At 47.2% G+C, this 19057-nt stretch overlaps 5 non-coding genes and 1 pseudogene across 5 annotated transcripts; all 6 read left to right on the top strand.

Moving 5' to 3' along the window:
• Positions 1-745: 745 nt before the first annotated feature.
• LOC130300247 (U2 spliceosomal RNA) lies at positions 746-936 on the top strand. Its single transcript, XR_008851230.1, has one exon. It is a non-coding gene; the product is annotated as a U2 spliceosomal RNA (small nuclear RNA).
• Positions 937-3029: 2093 nt separating this feature from the next.
• On the top strand, positions 3030-3220 carry LOC130300246 (U2 spliceosomal RNA). Its single transcript, XR_008851229.1, has one exon. It is a non-coding gene; the product is annotated as a U2 spliceosomal RNA (small nuclear RNA).
• Positions 3221-5314: 2094 nt separating this feature from the next.
• LOC130300244 (U2 spliceosomal RNA) lies at positions 5315-5505 on the top strand. The gene has a single exon (XR_008851227.1). It is a non-coding gene; the product is annotated as a U2 spliceosomal RNA (small nuclear RNA).
• A 2102-nt stretch (positions 5506-7607) lies between these two features.
• On the top strand, positions 7608-7798 carry LOC130300243 (U2 spliceosomal RNA). Its single transcript, XR_008851226.1, has one exon. It is a non-coding gene; the product is annotated as a U2 spliceosomal RNA (small nuclear RNA).
• Positions 7799-9884: 2086 nt separating this feature from the next.
• LOC130300279 (U2 spliceosomal RNA) lies at positions 9885-10102 on the top strand (annotated as a pseudogene).
• Positions 10103-15491: 5389 nt separating this feature from the next.
• LOC130300273 (U2 spliceosomal RNA) lies at positions 15492-15677 on the top strand. The gene has a single exon (XR_008851255.1). It is a non-coding gene; the product is annotated as a U2 spliceosomal RNA (small nuclear RNA).
• Positions 15678-19057: the final 3380 nt, after the last annotated feature.

Below are 19057 nucleotides of genomic sequence, written 5' to 3'. Positions count from 1 at the left end.
AACAACATCTCTCCTTTGCTGTGTATGTGACTATGGAGCTGTTTGGTGATGTCGTCTATTATGGCCTTCATAGAAGCAACAGGAGATTGTTGCATCCATCTAGAACCCTCAGAACTACAGTGCTATGATGTCACTCACTTCCACAGGCCTTGCAGAGTGTAAACAACAACAACCCAGCTTTGTTGTGTATGTAACCATAGGGATTTGTGATGTCACCTAGAACCTTCACAGCAGCGACAGCTTTATGAGGAGCATCAGCACTGCTCTGCCTGAGCAGAACCATCACCGCCATAGGTTGTCAAATAACCCGGGTTTAACCCACACAGGTAAGTCCAATAGGGTGCAGGCATGTCCTCTATGCTTACAGCTTCCCGTGGGTGTTGGTTTGATACCGTTTGGGGACAGCCAAGGAGGCATCTGCAGGCAACAAAGGTAGGTGTGTGCTTGTGTGTGTGTTTCCTATGCAGATCCTAAGCCCAGTGTCACATGCAAGTAGGAGGAGTAAGAAGGGTTCCTGGCAAATCCGGGTTATGGATTGCATTTAAAAAGGCCCCGTGGGAGTGCAATGGGCCCCTGTCTTGCTGCTTAGCAATAATGGTATGGGTTTAGGTTCTGCTGTGTGTACTGGTGGTTGACTGCCCCCCAGCCCAGAGTGTGCATGGAAAATTGTCTGGCAGCCTCCCTGACAGCAAGCAGTGATAGTGCCCATGAAGGGCACCTTGTTGGGCCCGCCCCTTTCACGGTTATCGCTTCTCGGCCTTTTGGCTAAGATCAAGTGTAGTATCTGTTCTTATCAGTTTAATATCTGATACGTCCCCTATCTGGGGACCATATATTAAATGGATTTTTGAGAACGGGGGCCGATTTCGAAGCTTGCTTCCGTCGCCCTATGCATTGACCCGATATGGCAGTATCTTCGGGTACAGTGCACCACCCCCTTACAGGGTTAAAAAGAAAGATTCCTACTTTCATTGCTACCTGCTTGCTGGCTATCCAGCTAGCCAGCCCTGTGGGCCTTGCTGCTGCTGCAGCCAAAAAACAAAAGGTGGTGCTGCTGCTGCTTCTGCTGCTTCTGCTTCTGCTTGTGTCTGCCCGCTGTTGGAGCGTCCAGGCACAGGACTTCTGCTGCTGCTGACTAAATGGCCTCCTTAATTGGATCATTTGAGTAGCCAGCACACCTGTGCAGGTAGGGCATGACATGATAGGCAGCTGCCTTGATAGCGGGTGGGTGCTGAATGTTCCTAATTGACAAAATAAGATTAATGCTTATGAAGAAATATAAAATCTCATCCCTTCCCCAATATCGCGCCACACCCCTACCCCTTAATTCCCTGGTTGAACTTGATGGACATATGTCTTTTTTCGACCGTACTAACTATGTAACTATGTAACATAACATGGGGGGGGGGGGGTCTCCTGGCTGTTCACACAGGTGTGTCATTGCTGTACATTGACCATGCATTGCTTCTGTGGTATTGCAAAGGCAAAGACAAATGCTTCCAGCCATCCATTGCACTAATGGATTGGTCATCAGCTGGCTGTCTATGTCCCGCATCAATATAGACCAAAGTACAGAGGGTTAGGCTATGCTATTGTGCACCTACCTGATGCATCAGAAGGTGCGAGGCCCTTGCTAAATTCTGTGCACAGACTTTGAGATCTATACTTTAGACTGTATCTAAACCTGCTCCAACATGGACTGACATTCTGGCCTACTTTCAGCCGATGCGACTTGTCTGTCGCTGAACAGTCGCTTTTTATGTATTCAGCACCTATGTATAATGTTGTAAAAATGCTCTAGAAGCTAAAGTCGCAGAAATGTCACACATATTTGGCCTGCAACTTTCTGTGCGACAAATTCAGACAGGAAAAATCAGTATAAATCCTTAGAAAATTATCCCCCAGTGTCTCCATCTGCTGGCGGTATTGAATAAGCATTGCTGCACTGATGGGGTATGCATTAGACGAAAAAAAAGAAGAAAAAGAAGAATAATACGCCCAGAAAAGAGGCGAAAAGGAGAAAAACGTAAAAAAACGTGAAAAAAAAGTAAGAGGAAGAGAAGGGAAAAAAAGGTGGAAATGGGTTTAAAAGTGATTTCGGCGGAGAATATATATATATATATATATATATATATATATATATATATATATATATACGCGCACACACACACATATATATAAACGTATTCTCCGTTGAGATATTGCAGCCGCTGCTGTGTCCAGGCCCAGGAGCCTTAGCACTGTGCTGTGATGTCACTCAATACCACTGACATCACTAGGTGTAAACAACATCTCTCCTTTGCTGTGTATATGACTATGGAGCTGTTTGGTGATGTCGTCTATTATGGCCTTCATAGAAGCAACAGGAGATTGTTGCATCCATCTAGAACCCTCAGAACTACAGTGCTATGATGTCACTCACTTCCACAGGCCTTGCAGAGTGTAAACAACAACAACCCAGCTTTGTTGTGTATGTAACCATAGGGATTTGTGATGTCACCTAGAACCTTCACAGCAGCGACAGCTTTATGAGGAGCATCAGCACTGCTCTGCCTGAGCAGAACCATCACCGCCATAGGTTGTCAAATAACCCGGGTTTAACCCACACAGGTAAGTCCAATGGGGTGCAGGCATGTCCTCTATGCTTACAGCTTCCCGTGGGTGTTGGTTTGATACCGTTTGGGGACAGCCAAGGAGGCATCTGCAGGCAACAAAGGTAGGTGTGTGCTTGTGTGTGTGTTTCCTATGCAGATCCTAAGCCCAGTGTCACATGCAAGTAGGAGGAGTAAGAAGGGTTCCTGGCAAATCCGGGTTATGGATTGCATTTAAAAAGGCCCAGTGGGAGTGCAATGGGCCCCTGTCTTGCTGCTTAGCAATAATGGTATGGGTTTAGGTTCTGCTGTGTGTACTGGTGGTTGACTGCCCCCCAGCCCAGAGTGTGCATGGAAAATTGTCTGGCAGCCTCCCTGACAGCAAGCAGTGATAGTGCCCATGAAGGGCACCTTGTTGGGCCCGCCCCTTTCACGGTTATCGCTTCTCGGCCTTTTGGCTAAGATCAAGTGTAGTATCTGTTCTTATCAGTTTAATATCTGATACGTCCCCTATCTGGGGACCATATATTAAATGGATTTTTGAGAACGGGGGCCGATTTCGAAGCTTGCTTCCGTCGCCCTATGCATTGACCCGATATGGCAGTATCTTCGGGTACAGTGCACCACCCCCTTACAGGGTTAAAAAGAAAGATTCCTACTTTCATTGCTACCTGCTTGCTGGCTAGCCAGCTAGCCAGCCCTGTGGGCCTTGCTGCTGCTGCAGCCAAAAAACAAAAGGTGGTGCTGCTGCTGCTTCTGCTGCTTCTGCGTCTGCTGCTTCTGCTTCTGCTTGTGTCTGGCCGCTGTTGGAGCGTCCAGGCACAGGACTTCTGCTGCTGCTGACTAAATGGCCTCCTTAATTGGATCATTTGAGTAGCCAGCACACCTGTGCAGGTAGGGCATGACATGATAGGCAGCTGCCTTGATAGCGGGTGGGTGCTGAATGTTCCTAATTGACAAAATAAGATTAATGCTTATGAAGAAATATAAAATCTCATCCCTTCCCCAATATCGCGCCACACCCCTACCCCTTAATTCCCTGGTTGAACTTGATGGACATATGTCTTTTTTCGACCGTACTAACTATGTAACTATGTAACATAACATGGGGGGGGGGGGTCTCCTGGCTGTTCACACAGGTGTGTCATTGCTGTACATTGACCATGCATTGCTTCTGTGGTATTGCAAAGGCAAAGACAAATGCTTCCAGCCATCCATTGCACTAATGGATTGGTCATCAGCTGGCTGTCTATGTCCCGCATCAATATAGACCAAAGTACAGAGGGTTAGGCTATGCTATTGTGCACCTACCTGATGCATCAGAAGGTGCGAGGCCCTTGCTAAATTCTGTGCACAGACTTTGAGATCTATACTTTAGACTGTATCTAAACCTGCTCCAACATGGACTGACATTCTGGCCTACTTTCAGCCGATGCGACTTGTCTGTCGCTGAACAGTCGCTTTTTATGTATTCAGCACCTATGTATAATGTTGTAAAAATGCTCTAGAAGCTAAAGTCGCAGAAATGTCACACATATTTGGCCTGCAACTTTCTGTGCGACAAATTCAGACAGGAAAAATCAGTATAAATCCTTAGAAAATTATCCCCCAGTGTCTCCATCTGCTGGCGGTATTGAATAAGCATTGCTGCACTGATGGGGTATGCATTAGACGAAAAAAAAGAAGAAAAAGAAGAATAATACGCCCAGAAAAGAGGCGAAAAGGAGAAAAACGTAAAAAAACGTGAAAAAAAAGTAAGAGGAAGAGAAGGGAAAAAAAGGTGGAAATGGGTTTAAAAGTGATTTCGGCGGAGAAATATATATATATATATATATATATATATATATATACGCGCACACACACACATATATATAAACGTATTCTCCGTTGAGATATTGCAGCCGCTGCTGTGTCCAGGCCCAGGAGCCTTAGCACTGTGCTGTGATGTCACTCAATACCACTGACATCACTAGGTGTAAACAACATCTCTCCTTTGCTGTGTATGTGACTATGGAGCTGTTTGGTGATGTCGTCTATTATGGCCTTCATAGAAGCAACAGGAGATTGTTGCATCCATCTAGAACCCTCAGAACTACAGTGCTATGATGTCACTCACTTCCACAGGCCTTGCAGAGTGTAAACAACAACAACCCAGCTTTGTTGTGTATGTAACCATAGGGATTTGTGATGTCACCTAGAACCTTCACAGCAGCGACAGCTTTATGAGGAGCATCAGCACTGCTCTGCCTGAGCAGAACCATCACCGCCATAGGTTGTCAAATAACCCGGGTTTAACCCACACAGGTAAGTCCAATGGGGTGCAGGCATGTCCTCTATGCTTACAGCTTCCCGTGGGTGTTGGTTTGATACCGTTTGGGGACAGCCAAGGAGGCATCTGCAGGCAACAAAGGTAGGTGTGTGCTTGTGTGTGTGTTTCCTATGCAGATCCTAAGCCCAGTGTCACATGCAAGTAGGAGGAGTAAGAAGGGTTCCTGGCAAATCCGGGTTATGGATTGCATTTAAAAAGGCCCCGTGGGAGTGCAATGGGCCCCTGTCTTGCTGCTTAGCAATAATGGTATGGGTTTAGGTTCTGCTGTGTGTACTGGTGGTTGACTGCCCCCCAGCCCAGAGTGTGCATGGAAAATTGTCTGGCAGCCTCCCTGACAGCAAGCAGTGATAGTGCCCATGAAGGGCACCTTGTTGGGCCCGCCCCTTTCACGGTTATCGCTTCTCGGCCTTTTGGCTAAGATCAAGTGTAGTATCTGTTCTTATCAGTTTAATATCTGATACGTCCCCTATCTGGGGACCATATATTAAATGGATTTTTGAGAACGGGGGCCGATTTCGAAGCTTGCTTCCGTCGCCCTATGCATTGACCCGATATGGCAGTATCTTCGGGTACAGTGCACCACCCCCTTACAGGGTTAAAAAGAAAGATTCCTACTTTCATTGCTACCTGCTTGCTGGCTAGCCAGCTAGCCAGCCCTGTGGGCCTTGCTGCTGCTGCAGCCAAAAAACAAAAGGTGGTGCTGCTGCTGCTTCTGCTGCTTCTGCTTCTGCTTGTGTCTGGCCGCTGTTGGAGCGTCCAGGCACAGGACTTCTGCTGCTGCTGACTAAATGGCCTCCTTAATTGGATCATTTGAGTAGCCAGCACACCTGTGCAGGTAGGGCATGACATGATAGGCAGCTGCCTTGATAGCGGGTGGGTGCTGAATGTTCCTAATTGACAAAATAAGATTAATGCTTATGAAGAAATATAAAATCTCATCCCTTCCCCAATATCGCGCCACACCCCTACCCCTTAATTCCCTGGTTGAACTTGATGGACATATGTCTTTTTTCGACCGTACTAACTATGTAACTATGTAACATAACATGGGGGGGGGGGGGTCTCCTGGCTGTTCACACAGGTGTGTCATTGCTGTACATTGACCATGCATTGCTTCTGTGGTATTGCAAAGGCAAAGACAAATGCTTCCAGCCATCCATTGCACTAATGGATTGGTCATCAGCTGGCTGTCTATGTCCCGCATCAATATAGACCAAAGTACAGAGGGTTAGGCTATGCTATTGTGCACCTACCTGATGCATCAGAAGGTGCGAGGCCCTTGCTAAATTCTGTGCACAGACTTTGAGATCTATACTTTAGACTGTATCTAAACCTGCTCCAACATGGACTGACATTCTGGCCTACTTTCAGCCGATGCGACTTGTCTGTCGCTGAACAGTCGCTTTTTATGTATTCAGCACCTATGTATAATGTTGTAAAAATGCTCTAGAAGCTAAAGTCGCAGAAATGTCACACATATTTGGCCTGCAACTTTCTGTGCGACAAATTCAGACAGGAAAAATCAGTATAAATCCTTAGAAAATTATCCCCCAGTGTCTCCATCTGCTGGCGGTATTGAATAAGCATTGCTGCACTGATGGGGTATGCATTAGACGAAAAAAAAGAAGAAAAAGAAGAATAATACGCCCAGAAAAGAGGCGAAAAGGAGAAAAACGTAAAAAAACGTGAAAAAAAAGTAAGAGGAAGAGAAGGGAAAAAAAGGTGGAAATGGGTTTAAAAGTGATTTCGGCGGAGAAATATATATATATATATATATATATATATATATATATATATATATATATATATATATACGCGCACACACACACATATATATAAACGTATTCTCCGTTGAGATATTGCAGCCGCTGCTGTGTCCAGGCCCAGGAGCCTTAGCACTGTGCTGTGATGTCACTCAATACCACTGACATCACTAGGTGTAAACAACATCTCTCCTTTGCTGTGTATGTGACTATGGAGCTGTTTGGTGATGTCGTCTATTATGGCCTTCATAGAAGCAACAGGAGATTGTTGCATCCATCTAGAACCCTCAGAACTACAGTGCTATGATGTCACTCACTTCCACAGGCCTTGCAGAGTGTAAACAACAACAACCCAGCTTTGTTGTGTATGTAACCATAGGGATTTGTGATGTCACCTAGAACCTTCACAGCAGCGACAGCTTTATGAGGAGCATCAGCACTGCTCTGCCTGAGCAGAACCATCACCGCCATAGGTTGTCAAATAACCCGGGTTTAACCCACACAGGTAAGTCCAATGGGGTGCAGGCATGTCCTCTATGCTTACAGCTTCCCGTGGGTGTTGGTTTGATACTGTTTGGGGACAGCCAAGGAGGCATCTGCAGGCAACAAAGGTAGGTGTGTGCTTGTGTGTGTGTTTCCTATGCAGATCCTAAGCCCAGTGTCACATGCAAGTAGGAGGAGTAAGAAGGGTTCCTGGCAAATCCGGGTTATGGATTGCATTTAAAAAGGCCCCGTGGGAGTGCAATGGGCCCCTGTCTTGCTGCTTAGCAATAATGGTATGGGTTTAGGTTCTGCTGTGTGTACTGGTGGTTGACTGCCCCCCAGCCCAGAGTGTGCATGGAAAATTGTCTGGCAGCCTCCCTGACAGCAAGCAGTGATAGTGCCCATGAAGGGCACCTTGTTGGGCCCGCCCCTTTCACGGTTATCGCTTCTCGGCCTTTTGGCTAAGATCAAGTGTAGTATCTGTTCTTATCAGTTTAATATCTGATACGTCCCCTATCTGGGGACCATATATTAAATGGATTTTTGAGAACGGGGGCCGATTTCGAAGCTTGCTTCCGTCGCCCTATGCATTGACCCGATATGGCAGTATCTTCGGGTACAGTGCACCACCCCCTTACAGGGTTAAAAAGAAAGATTCCTACTTTCATTGCTACCTGCTTGCTGGCTAGCCAGCTAGCCAGCCCTGTGGGCCTTGCTGCTGCTGCAGCCAAAAAACAAAAGGTGGTGCTGCTGCTGCTTCTGCTGCTTCTGCTTCTGCTTGTGTCTGGCCGCTGTTGGAGCGTCCAGGCACAGGACTTCTGCTGCTGCTGACTAAATGGCCTCCTTAATTGGATCATTTGAGTAGCCAGCACACCTGTGCAGGTAGGGCATGACATGATAGGCAGCTGCCTTGATAGCGGGTGGGTGCTGAATGTTCCTATTGACAAAATAAGATTAATGCTTATGAAGAAATATAAAATCTCATCCCTTCCCCAATATCGCGCCACACCCCTACCCCTTAATTCCCTGGTTGAACTTGATGGACATATGTCTTTTTTCGACCGTACTAACTATGTAACTATGTAACATAACATGGGGGGGGGGGGGGGTCTCCTGGCTGTTCACACAGGTGTGTCATTGCTGTACATTGACCATGCATTGCTTCTGTGGTATTGCAAAGGCAAAGACAAATGCTTCCAGCCATCCATTGCACTAATGGATTGGTCATCAGCTGGCTGTCTATGTCCCGCATCAATATAGACCAAAGTACAGAGGGTTAGGCTATGCTATTGTGCACCTACCTGATGCATCAGAAGGTGCGAGGCCCTTGCTAAATTCTGTGCACAGACTTTGAGATCTATACTTTAGACTGTATCTAAACCTGCTCCAACATGGACTGACATTCTGGCCTACTTTCAGCCGATGCGACTTGTCTGTCGCTGAACAGTCGCTTTTTATGTATTCAGCACCTATGTATAATGTTGTAAAAATGCTCTAGAAGCTAAAGTCGCAGAAATGTCACACATATTTGGCCTGCAACTTTCTGTGCGACAAATTCAGACAGGAAAAATCAGTATAAATCCTTCGAAAATTATCCCCCAGTGTCTCCATCTGCTGGCGGTATTGAATAAGCATTGCTGCACTGATGGGGTATGCATTAGACGAAGAAAAAGAAGAATAATACGCCCAGAAAAGAGGCGAAAAGGAGAAAAACGTAAAAAAACGTGAAAAAAAAGTAAGAGGAAGAGAAGGGAAAAAAAGGTGGAAATGGGTTTAAAAGTGATTTCGGCGGAGAAATATATATATATATATATATATATATATATATATATATATATATATATACGCGCACACACACACATATATATAAACGTATTCTCCGTTGAGATATTGCAGCCGCTGCTGTGTCCAGGCCCAGGAGCCTTAGCACTGTGCTGTGATGTCACTCAATACCACTGACATCACTAGGTGTAAACAACATCTCTCCTTTGCTGTGTATGTGACTATGGAGCTGTTTGGTGATGTCGTCTATTATGGCCTTCATAGAAGCAACAGGAGATTGTTGCATCCATCTAGAACCCTCAGAACTACAGTGCTATGATGTCACTCACTTCCACAGGCCTTGCAGAGTGTAAACAACAACAACCCAGCTTTGTTGTGTATGTAACCATAGGGATTTGTGATGTCACCTAGAACCTTCACAGCAGCGACAGCTTTATGAGGAGCATCAGCACTGCTCTGCCTGAGCAGAACCATCACCGCCATAGGTTGTCAAATAACCCGGGTTTAACCCACACAGGTAAGTCCAATGGGGTGCAGGCATGTCCTCTATGCTTACAGCTTCCCGTGGGTGTTGGTTTGATACCGTTTGGGGACAGCCAAGGAGGCATCTGCAGGCAACAAAGGTAGGTGTGTGCTTGTGTGTGTGTTTCCTATGCAGATCCTAAGCCCAGTGTCACATGCAAGTAGGAGGAGTAAGAAGGGTTCCTGGCAAATCCGGGTTATGGATTGCATTTAAAAAGGCCCCGTGGGAGTGCAATGGGCCCCTGTCTTGCTGCTTAGCAATAATGGTATGGGTTTAGGTTCTGCTGTGTGTACTGGTGGTTGACTGCCCCCCAGCCCAGAGTGTGCATGGAAAATTGTCTGGCAGCCTCCCTGACAGCAAGCAGTGATAGTGCCCATGAAGGGCACCTTGTTGGGCCCGCCCCTTTCACGGTTATCGCTTCTCGGCCTTTTGGCTAAGATCAAGTGTAGTATCTGCATTTGGTCTGGTCGGAAGGTGTCTGTGGTACCCCGCTTCTCGGCCTTGGGGGATTGTCTCTCCTTACGGAGGGACTTCACCCCCTTGCTGCTATTGGGGAGCGGGCTTAGTCCACGGACAACGGGTTGCGATCCCCCTGTCTCTGGGACCTTGTGTCTCAGAAGGCATTTTCGGTACGTTGAGCGTTACCTGTAGCTTCGGAAGCACCTAGGGTACCCCCGACCTCTGCCTTGGGTAAGGGTTCCGCTTTTATAGCGGGATTCCGAGCCCCTGCTGCTATTGGGGAAGGGGCTTAGTCCCTGGGTGTGGAAGATGCCGTTCTCCTGGGCTTTCCCCTCTGGGGAAATGTCGATGCGAAATACCATCCGCATAGAGGTGTCGGAGAGCCATCGTCAGTTGAAGAACCTCCGCTTCATTGCGGAGGTGATTCTTCTTGACTACTTCCGCCTCAATAGGGAGGACATCCTGTGTCTAAATGACCAGGAAAGCCGTGGCCTGTATACCGTCACCTTCACGGCCACGGCGTGTTGCGATAACATCTATGCAACCTTGTCTGGTGCGGACCAGAGGGACGATCGACTCGACGGTCTTTCGTTCCAGTTCCTCTATGGTGAGGAACATATACCGTTGGTGGTGGCTATGCACAGCCCTCATGTGACCACGGAGGATATAGCCACTTTTCTTCGACGATACTGCGAAGAGGTGCGATTCGCAAACAAAATCTTGAACTCCGTGCGGTTCTGGAACGGCAAGAGGAAGTTCTGGGTCAAGCTCCGTAAGGATCCCGGTGGTATTGGGGGTCTTTGCCATCCGCCCCCAAATTTTGCCATCGGGAGAGTTCGGGGCTTCCTGTTCTATCCTCAAATGCCTATGTATTGCCGAAATTGCTTGAGGTTTGGCCACACCCAGGAGACCTGCGGCGCGGAGCGTGTGATTCGCTGCAATAGGTGTGGCCAAGAAGGTCACATAGCCTCAAGATGTAGCCATACGATAAGGTGCAACCTCTGCGGAGAGGAAAATCACGATTTTAATTCCTGTCCCCATAAAGCAAAAACTACGATGGGTGGGTCAAGGCTGGGCCCACCCAAAGAGGGGACAGGACAAAAGACGTCCTTTTTTAAGATGCCCAAACCCCAGATGGCAGGTACTGATGGGTCCAGGCCCAAGACCTCTGGTGCTCCATCGGGGGGCCCACCGGTGGTAGTGCTAGGGGGAGGCCATGGGGATTCCACGAAGCCCGGGCGGGTGATCGAGTTTACTGCCCGGGAAATTGAAAGACGTCGATCGACTTCCTACCTGGCTCAAGAGCCCGCCAAAACTTCTGAAGGGGGCTCACCTGTGGCGGGTGGCAGCCGACGGGCCTCGGTGGGGGCAGAGGTGGACCCAAAATTGCAGCATAAGCCAGGTACTGGCTTGGCCCAGGGTCGCCCTGCTCCGGACGAAGAGGCCCCGGTGAAAGCCCGCCGGAAGGGGAGCCAGGTGGCCAGGTCTGAGCCCGGTCCTGTTACTCCGCCTATACAGGACAGGGCCAAGAAGACAAGTGGCGCCAAACCAGGGTTTGCTGCCCCGCCAGCAGTGGACCCGGTGGGTAAAACTGGCCATCGTCGATCGATGGGGAAGTTGGAGCAACAGTCCTCAGCAACGCTTGCTGGGGAACAAGCGATGAAAACTTCCCAAGGTAGCGGCAAAGGTTCCGGAAAAGAGGCCTCACAGGCCCCTGTGCAGCAGTTCCAGTCGTCAAAAGATGAAAGAAGACGCAGATCCATCAGCCGGGGGCCAGAGATTACATCGAGTGAGAGCAACACAGAGGATATGGACAGCAGTGTGACATTTAAAAGACAAAGAGAAGAAGAAGAGGAAGACATTCAAAGGAAAGCGGCGTGCCGTAGTTCGGACGAGAGCGAGCTCAGGGTCGGGGCATCATCGATCTCAAGCTCCGACCCTCAGAACATCAAGGAGCTGATGACCCCGCAGGCGGGGGATGACGGTACGCAGCTTATTATTGACTTTGATTCTCCAAGCACGGACTCTCCATAAACTATGCCTATCCCTGTAAAAATTGCCTCACTCAATGTGAGGTCCTTAAAGAGCCCTGATCGCAGGGCTGCTTTATTTTCTTATCTAGAGACATGTGACTTTGACCTTTGCCTGCTACAAGAATGTGGAATCCCTAGTAAAATGGACTATAAAGACTTAAAAGAAGACTGGAAGCTGGGCCCATCCATATGGTCCGGTGCAAATGACTGTCGTTCTGTGGGTGTTGGGCTGCTCTGCCGAGGCCAGTCCTTTTCTATTCATACAGTAATTGAGATTGTGCCTGGCAGAGCTCTTTTAATTCATCTATATTTTAATGGACTTTTAATTCGTGTTTTAAATGTGTATGCCCCTCCTGATAAACAGGAGCGGGCAGAACTATTTGAAATTTTACCACTGTTTTGTGTTGGGTCTTCCCCCCTGCTGGTGGGAGGTGATTTTAACTGCATACGTGATGGGGAACACCGGCAGGGTGGGGATATTAATCGTAAAGACCGCACTTCTTACCTGCTTAAAAATTTTATTGATGATTTTAATTTGAAAGATTGCTGGAAGGATCTCTTGCCGGAGGACCCGGGCGCCACATGGTCCAATGGAAGAGTGAGCTCCAGAATCGATTTTATTTTTTCCTCTAGAGCTTTTAAACCCCTGAAATGCACGCTCGAGCAGAATATCTTCTCTGATCATAAGCTCCTCTTGGTGGGCCTGGAGCTAGAGGGGGAGCAAAAAGCAAAAAGGGGCCTCTGGAGATTAAACACCACACTCCTAGAGGACCCTGAGATAAAAGAGGAGTTTGTGCGGACCTACCAATGCTGGCAATCACAAAGAAAACCCCATGAGCCTATGCTGCACTGGTGGGAGGGCACCAAATCTAAAATCAGATTTTTTTTTATCAAAGCAGGTAAGAAGAAGGCAAAAATGGAAAAACAGTGGTTTTATGTTCTTAACATGCGTTTAAATGTACTTTTTAAATTGAAAGAAGCTGGTATGGATGTAGAAAATGATATTTTAAACCTTAAAACTGAAATAAAACATGCCATAGAAAAGAAAGGGAAACAAATCATTTTTAACTCACATGTGCAGCACCTGGAGGAGGGCGAGAAATGTTCCCGTTTCTTTTTTAAAAAAGTGATGAATAGGAGGGATATCATCCAAAACCTTGAGGGTGAATCCACTCCAAAAGGCATGTTAGATGCAGTTTTTAACTTCTACCAGCTTCTTTTTAATAAGAAAGATCTTAATCCATCCTTTTTAGAACATGTTCTTAATTCCCTTGATTTTAAGCTAGATGTTTTAGACCAGGAGGTTTTATCCCGTGATCTTAACTTAGATGAACTTTTATTTGTTTTTAAAAGTTTTTCTAGTGGGAAGGCCCCTGGGGAAGATGGTTTACCCATCGAATTTTATTTAGCTTTTTGGGATATTTTAAAGGATGATATGGTTTTATTGTATAAAGAAACTTTTATTGTTAATGAACTTCCCCCTTCCTGGAGGAGGGGGATTGTATCATTACTTTTTAAAAAGGGTGAAAAGGATATGCTAAAAAATTGGCGCCCCATCACACTTTTAAATGTCGATTATAAAGTTTTAGCCAAGTTATTAGCTGTCCGTTTTAAACCTTTTATTCATAAATTAATTCACCCAAATCAGGTTTGTGGGGTACCTGGAAGGTCTATAGCTGAATCCCTAAATATTTTAAGAGATGTTTTATGGTATTTTAAGGATAGAAATCAAACTGTAGCAATTTTATCCTTAGACTTTGAAAAAGCCTTTGATAGGGTCTCCCATGAATACCTGTTTTTAGTTCTTAAAAAGATGGCAGTGCCTGAAACGATTTTAAGCCGAATCATGCTTTTATACCGATCCTGTTTTAGTCAAGTCTCTGTTAATGGCTTTTTAACCAGCGGTGTTCCTCTTTTATCAGGTGTCAAACAGGGCTGCCCCCTGTCCCCACTCCTTTTTATTTGCGCAATCGAACCACTGATGGCCCTCCTCAGAAAAGACCGGGTAGTAAGAGGCGTACCGATACCTGGTGGAGGAGGGACCCATCTAAAGGTGTTGGGGTACATGGATGATGTCACCATACTGTGCCCGGACTCTCCATCCATGAGGGGGGCATTGAGGAACACCAGCTATTTCTGCGAGGTCTCTGGTTTTAAGCTAAACACAGATAAATGTGACTGTTTTTATATTGGCTCCTGGGATTCATCCATCACCCCAGGAGTTACAATGCAACAGGATCAAATTAAAGTTTTAGGTATTGTTTTTAACCAGGTCAATGATGGGAGCCCTAACTGGGATTCAGCTATAGCTAAGATGGAGAAGAAGATTTTAATGTGGAATCTTAGAAACCTTACCATGGAGGGGAAGATTTTAATAATAAAGATGGTTTTACTCCCTATTATGCTATACATTGCCATGGTATTTCCTCCATCTATTTTATACATTAAAAAAGTAACTAGAATTGTTTTTACTTTTTTATGGGGTTCAAAAATGGAGAAATTAAAGCGTGATTTTATGTACAAAAGTAAAGATAATGGCGGGAAAGATGTTCCTAACCTTTTTACTTTCTTTTACATAAAGTATTTCTGTTTCTGTTTTAAAATTATTAAATCCGATGGCATTTTTAGCTGCTTTTTAAGGTACGCTGCGGGCATGGTTTTTAAAAGATGGTTGCGCATCCCTCTGAACGCTCCGGTGCTTCTGTGTCCCCCAAAACATTATGTGGTGTTGGAAAAGACAGTCAGGCTCCTAGGTCTCCAAGATTTGGAGCCTGACATACTGGGGGACCAGAGAAAGGTATCAAAGGTCCTCAGGCGGAGTGAGGTTACCCTGGCAGTGTCCAATTTCACACAGGCAAGATCCAAAAAGGTATGGCGGAACGTGTACGGGAAGTTTCTGGCGAATGTACACAGGGATCTTGCCTGGGCAATCGTCCACCAGTGCCTCCCTACTCGTGAGTTCCAGCACAGGCGAGGACTGGTGGCGAGAGCCAAGTGCCCGAGAGATGGCTGCGGAGTGGACGAAACGGTGCTGCACATATTTTGGAACTGCCCTTTTGCACGGGAGCTTTGGAGGAAGGTAGGCCCACTTTTGAAGTGGGCCTGCGGCCTAAAAGATTTTAATCACGAATGTGTCTTTTACGGTCTTTTTAACTGCCCCAATTTTAAACAGCAGATGATCTGCTGGATGATTATTAATTGTTTTAAAAATGCCATCTGGAAAGTTAGGAACATCTTACTTTTTAAACATGATTTTATTGATGTTAAAAACTGTATAAAGCTGGCCCTGAGTGAGATGTACATCTATTACCTAAGAGACAAGAAACAGTTGGGGGCCAGCGAGGCAGCATCCATGTGGTGTCTGCCTCTATGGAACGAAATAACAATATAATCAGTTTTTATGACATTTGTATAATGTTTTATCCTGCCATTTTTATTTTTTCTCCTTTTATTACTGGTTTTATTATTTGTATTTTAAAACTTTTGTGAACCTTTTATTATTTTGCATTTTAAATTTTGTATGGTTTCTTATTTATTCAATAAAATTTTGTTGAAACCTTATCTGTTCTTTTCAGTTTAATATCTGATACGTCCCCTATCTGGGGACCATATATTAAATGGATTTTTGAGAACGGGGGCCGATTTCGAAGCTTGCTTCCGTCGCCCTATGCATTGACCCGATATGGCAGTATCTTCGGGTACAGTGCACCACCCCCTTACAGGGTTAAAAAGAAAGATTCCTACTTTCATTGCTACCTGCTTGCTGGCTAGCCAGCTAGCCAGCCCTGTGGGCCTTGCTGCTGCTGCAGCCAAAAAACAAAAGGTGGTGCTGCTGCTGCTTCTGCTGCTTCTGCTTCTGCTTGTGTCTGGCCGCTGTTGGAGCGTCCAGGCACAGGACTTCTGCTGCTGCTGACTAAATGGCCTCCTTAATTGGATCATTTGAGTAGCCAGCACACCTGTGCAGGTAGGGCATGACATGATAGGCAGCTGCCTTGATAGCGGGTGGGTGCTGAATGTTCCTAATTGACAAAATAAGATTAATGCTTATGAAGAAATATAAAATCTCATCCCTTCCCCAATATCGCGCCACACCCCTACCCCTTAATTCCCTGGTTGAACTTGATGGACATATGTATTTTTTCGACCGTACTAACTATGTAACTATGTAACATAACATGGGGGGGGGGGGGGTCTCCTGGCTGTTCACACAGGTGTGTCATTGCTGTACATTGACCATGCATTGCTTCTGTGGTATTGCAAAGGCAAAGACAAATGCTTCCAGCCATCCATTGCACTAATGGATTGGTCATCAGCTGGCTGTCTATGTCCCGCATCAATATAGACCAAAGTACAGAGGGTTAGGCTATGCTATTGTGCACCTACCTGATGCATCAGAAGGTGCGAGGCCCTTGCTAAATTCTGTGCACAGACTTTGAGATCTATACTTTAGACTGTATCTAAACCTGCTCCAACATGGACTGACATTCTGGCCTACTGTCACGATGCCGGCTGGCAGGTAGTGGATCCTCTGTGCCAGAGAGGGATTGGCGTGGACCGTGCTAGTGGACCGGTTCTAAGCCACTACTGGTTTTCACCAGAGCCCGCCGCAAAGCGGGATGGTCTTGCTGCGGCGGTAGTGACCAGGTCGTATCCACTAGCAACGGCTCACCTCTCTGGCTGCTGAAGATAGGCGCGTTACAAGGGAGTAGGCAAAAGCAAGGTCGGACGTAGCAGAAGGTCGGGGCAGGCAGCAAGGATCGTAGTCAGGGGCAACGGCAGAAGGTCTGGAAACACAGGCAAGGAACACACAAGGAACGCTTTCACTGGCACTAAGGCAACAAGATCCGGCAAGGGAGTGCAGGGGAAGTGAGGTGATATAGGGAAGTGCACAGGTGAACACACTAATTGGGACCACTGCGCCAATCAGCGGCGCAGTGGCCCTTTAAATCGCAGAGACCCGGCGCGCGCGCGCCCTAGGGAGCGGGGCCGCGCGCGCCGGGACAGAACAGACGGAGAGCGAGTCAGGTAGGGGAGCCGGGGTGCGCATCGCGAGCGGGCGCTACCCGCATCGCGAATCGCATCCCGGCTGGCAGCGGAATCGCAGCGCCCCGGGTCAGAGGACGTGACCGGAGCGCTGCCGCGGGGAGAGTGAAGCGAGCGCTCCGGGGAGGAGCGGGGACCCGGAGCGCTCGGCGTAACAGTACCCCCCCCCTTGGGTCTCCCCCTCTTCTTAGAGCCTGAGAACCTGAGGAGCAGACTTTTGTCTAGGATGTTGTCCTCAGGTTCCCAGGATCTCTCTTCATATGATGGAAAGGTCACGAGAAATTTCATCCACAGCGGGCAGACCAGAGGGCAAGGGAGTAGGGAGGGGGGGAAGAGGGTGACGGCCGTACACCACGAAAAATGGGGATTTGGAGGAAGACTCAGAGACCCTGAAGTTATACGAGAATTCGGCCCATGGGAGGAGATCTGCCCAGTCATCCTGGCGGGAGGAAACAAAATGTCGCAAATAATCACCCAAGATCTGGTTAATCCTTTCTACTTGTCCATTGGACTGGGGATGATATGCAGAAGAAAAATGTAATTTAATCTTGAGTTGTTTACAGAGAGCCCTCCAGAATTTAGACACGAATTGGACGCCTCTATCCGAGACAATCTGCGTAGGCAACCCGTGAAGACGAAAAATGTGTACAAAAAATTGTTTAGCCAACTGAGGCGCAGAAGGAAGACCAGGAAGAGGGATGAAATGTGCCATTTTGGAGAATCGATCAACGACCACCCAAATAACAGTGTTGCCACGGGAAGGGGGTAAATCAGTAATAAAATCCATACCAATCAGAGACCAAGGCTGTTCGGGGACAGGCAGAGGATGAAGAAAACCAGCGGGCTTCTGGCGAGGAGTCTTATCCCGGGCACAGATAGTGCAGGCTCGCACAAAGTCCACAACATCCGTCTCCAGAGTCGGCCACCAATAGAAGCGGGAGATGAGTTGCACAGATTTCTTGATACCCGCATGACCTGCGAGATGGGAGGAGTGACCCCATTTGAGGATTCCGAGGCGTTGGCGAGGAGAAACAAAGGTCTTTCCTGGAGGAGTCTGCCTGATGGAGGCAGGAGAAGTGGAGATCAGGCAGTCAGGTGGAATGATGTGTTGCGGAGAGAGTTCAACTTCTGAGGCATCCGAGGAACGAGAGAGAGCATCGGCCCTAATGTTCTTATCGGCAGGACGAAAGTGAATCTCAAAATTAAATCGGGCAAAGAACAGAGACCACCGGGCCTGGCGAGGATTCAGCCGTTGGGCAGACTGGAGGTAGGAGAGGTTCTTGTGGTCGGTGTAGATAATAACAGGAGAACTTGATCCCTCCAGCAGATGCCTCCATTCCTCAAGTGCTAATTTAATGGCTAGAAGCTCTCGATCCCCGATGGAGTAGTTCCTCTCCGCTGGAGAGAAGGTCCTAGAGAAAAAACCACAAGTGACAGCATGCCCGGAAGAATTTTTTTGTAGAAGAACAGCTCCAGCTCCCACTGAGGAGGCATCAACCTCCAATAGGAAGGGTTTGGAAGGGTCAGGTCTGGAGAGGACGGGAGCCGAAGAAAAGGCAGACTTGAGTCGTTTAAAGGCGTCTTCTGCTTGAGGAGGCCAGGACTTGGGATCAGCATTTTTTTTGGTTAAAGCCACGATAGGAGCCACAATGGTAGAAAAATGTGGAATAAATTGCCTGTAATAATTGGCGAACCCCAAAAAGCGTTGGATAGCACGGAGTCCGGAGGGGCGTGGCCAATCTAAGACGGCAGAGAGTTTGTCTGGATCCATCTGTAGTCCCTGGCCAGAGACCAAATATCCTAGAAAAGGAAGAGATTGGCATTCAAACAGACATTTCTCAATTTTGGCATAGAGTTGGTTGTCACGAAGTCTCTGAAGAACCATACGGACATGCTGGCGGTGTTCTTCTAGATTGGCAGAAAAAATTAGGATATCGTCCAGATATACAACAACACAGGAGTATAACAGATCACGAAAAATTTCATTGACAAAGTCTTGGAAGACGGCAGGGGCGTTGCACAGTCCAAAGGGCATGACCAGATACTCAAAG

Source organism: Hyla sarda, unplaced genomic scaffold (genome assembly GCF_029499605.1).
Source record: "Hyla sarda isolate aHylSar1 unplaced genomic scaffold, aHylSar1.hap1 scaffold_1072, whole genome shotgun sequence".
Taxonomy (NCBI): Eukaryota; Metazoa; Chordata; class Amphibia; order Anura; family Hylidae; genus Hyla; species Hyla sarda.
The sequence above is the reverse complement of the archived record's forward strand: the minus strand, read 5'-3'. Positions and strand labels throughout refer to the sequence as shown.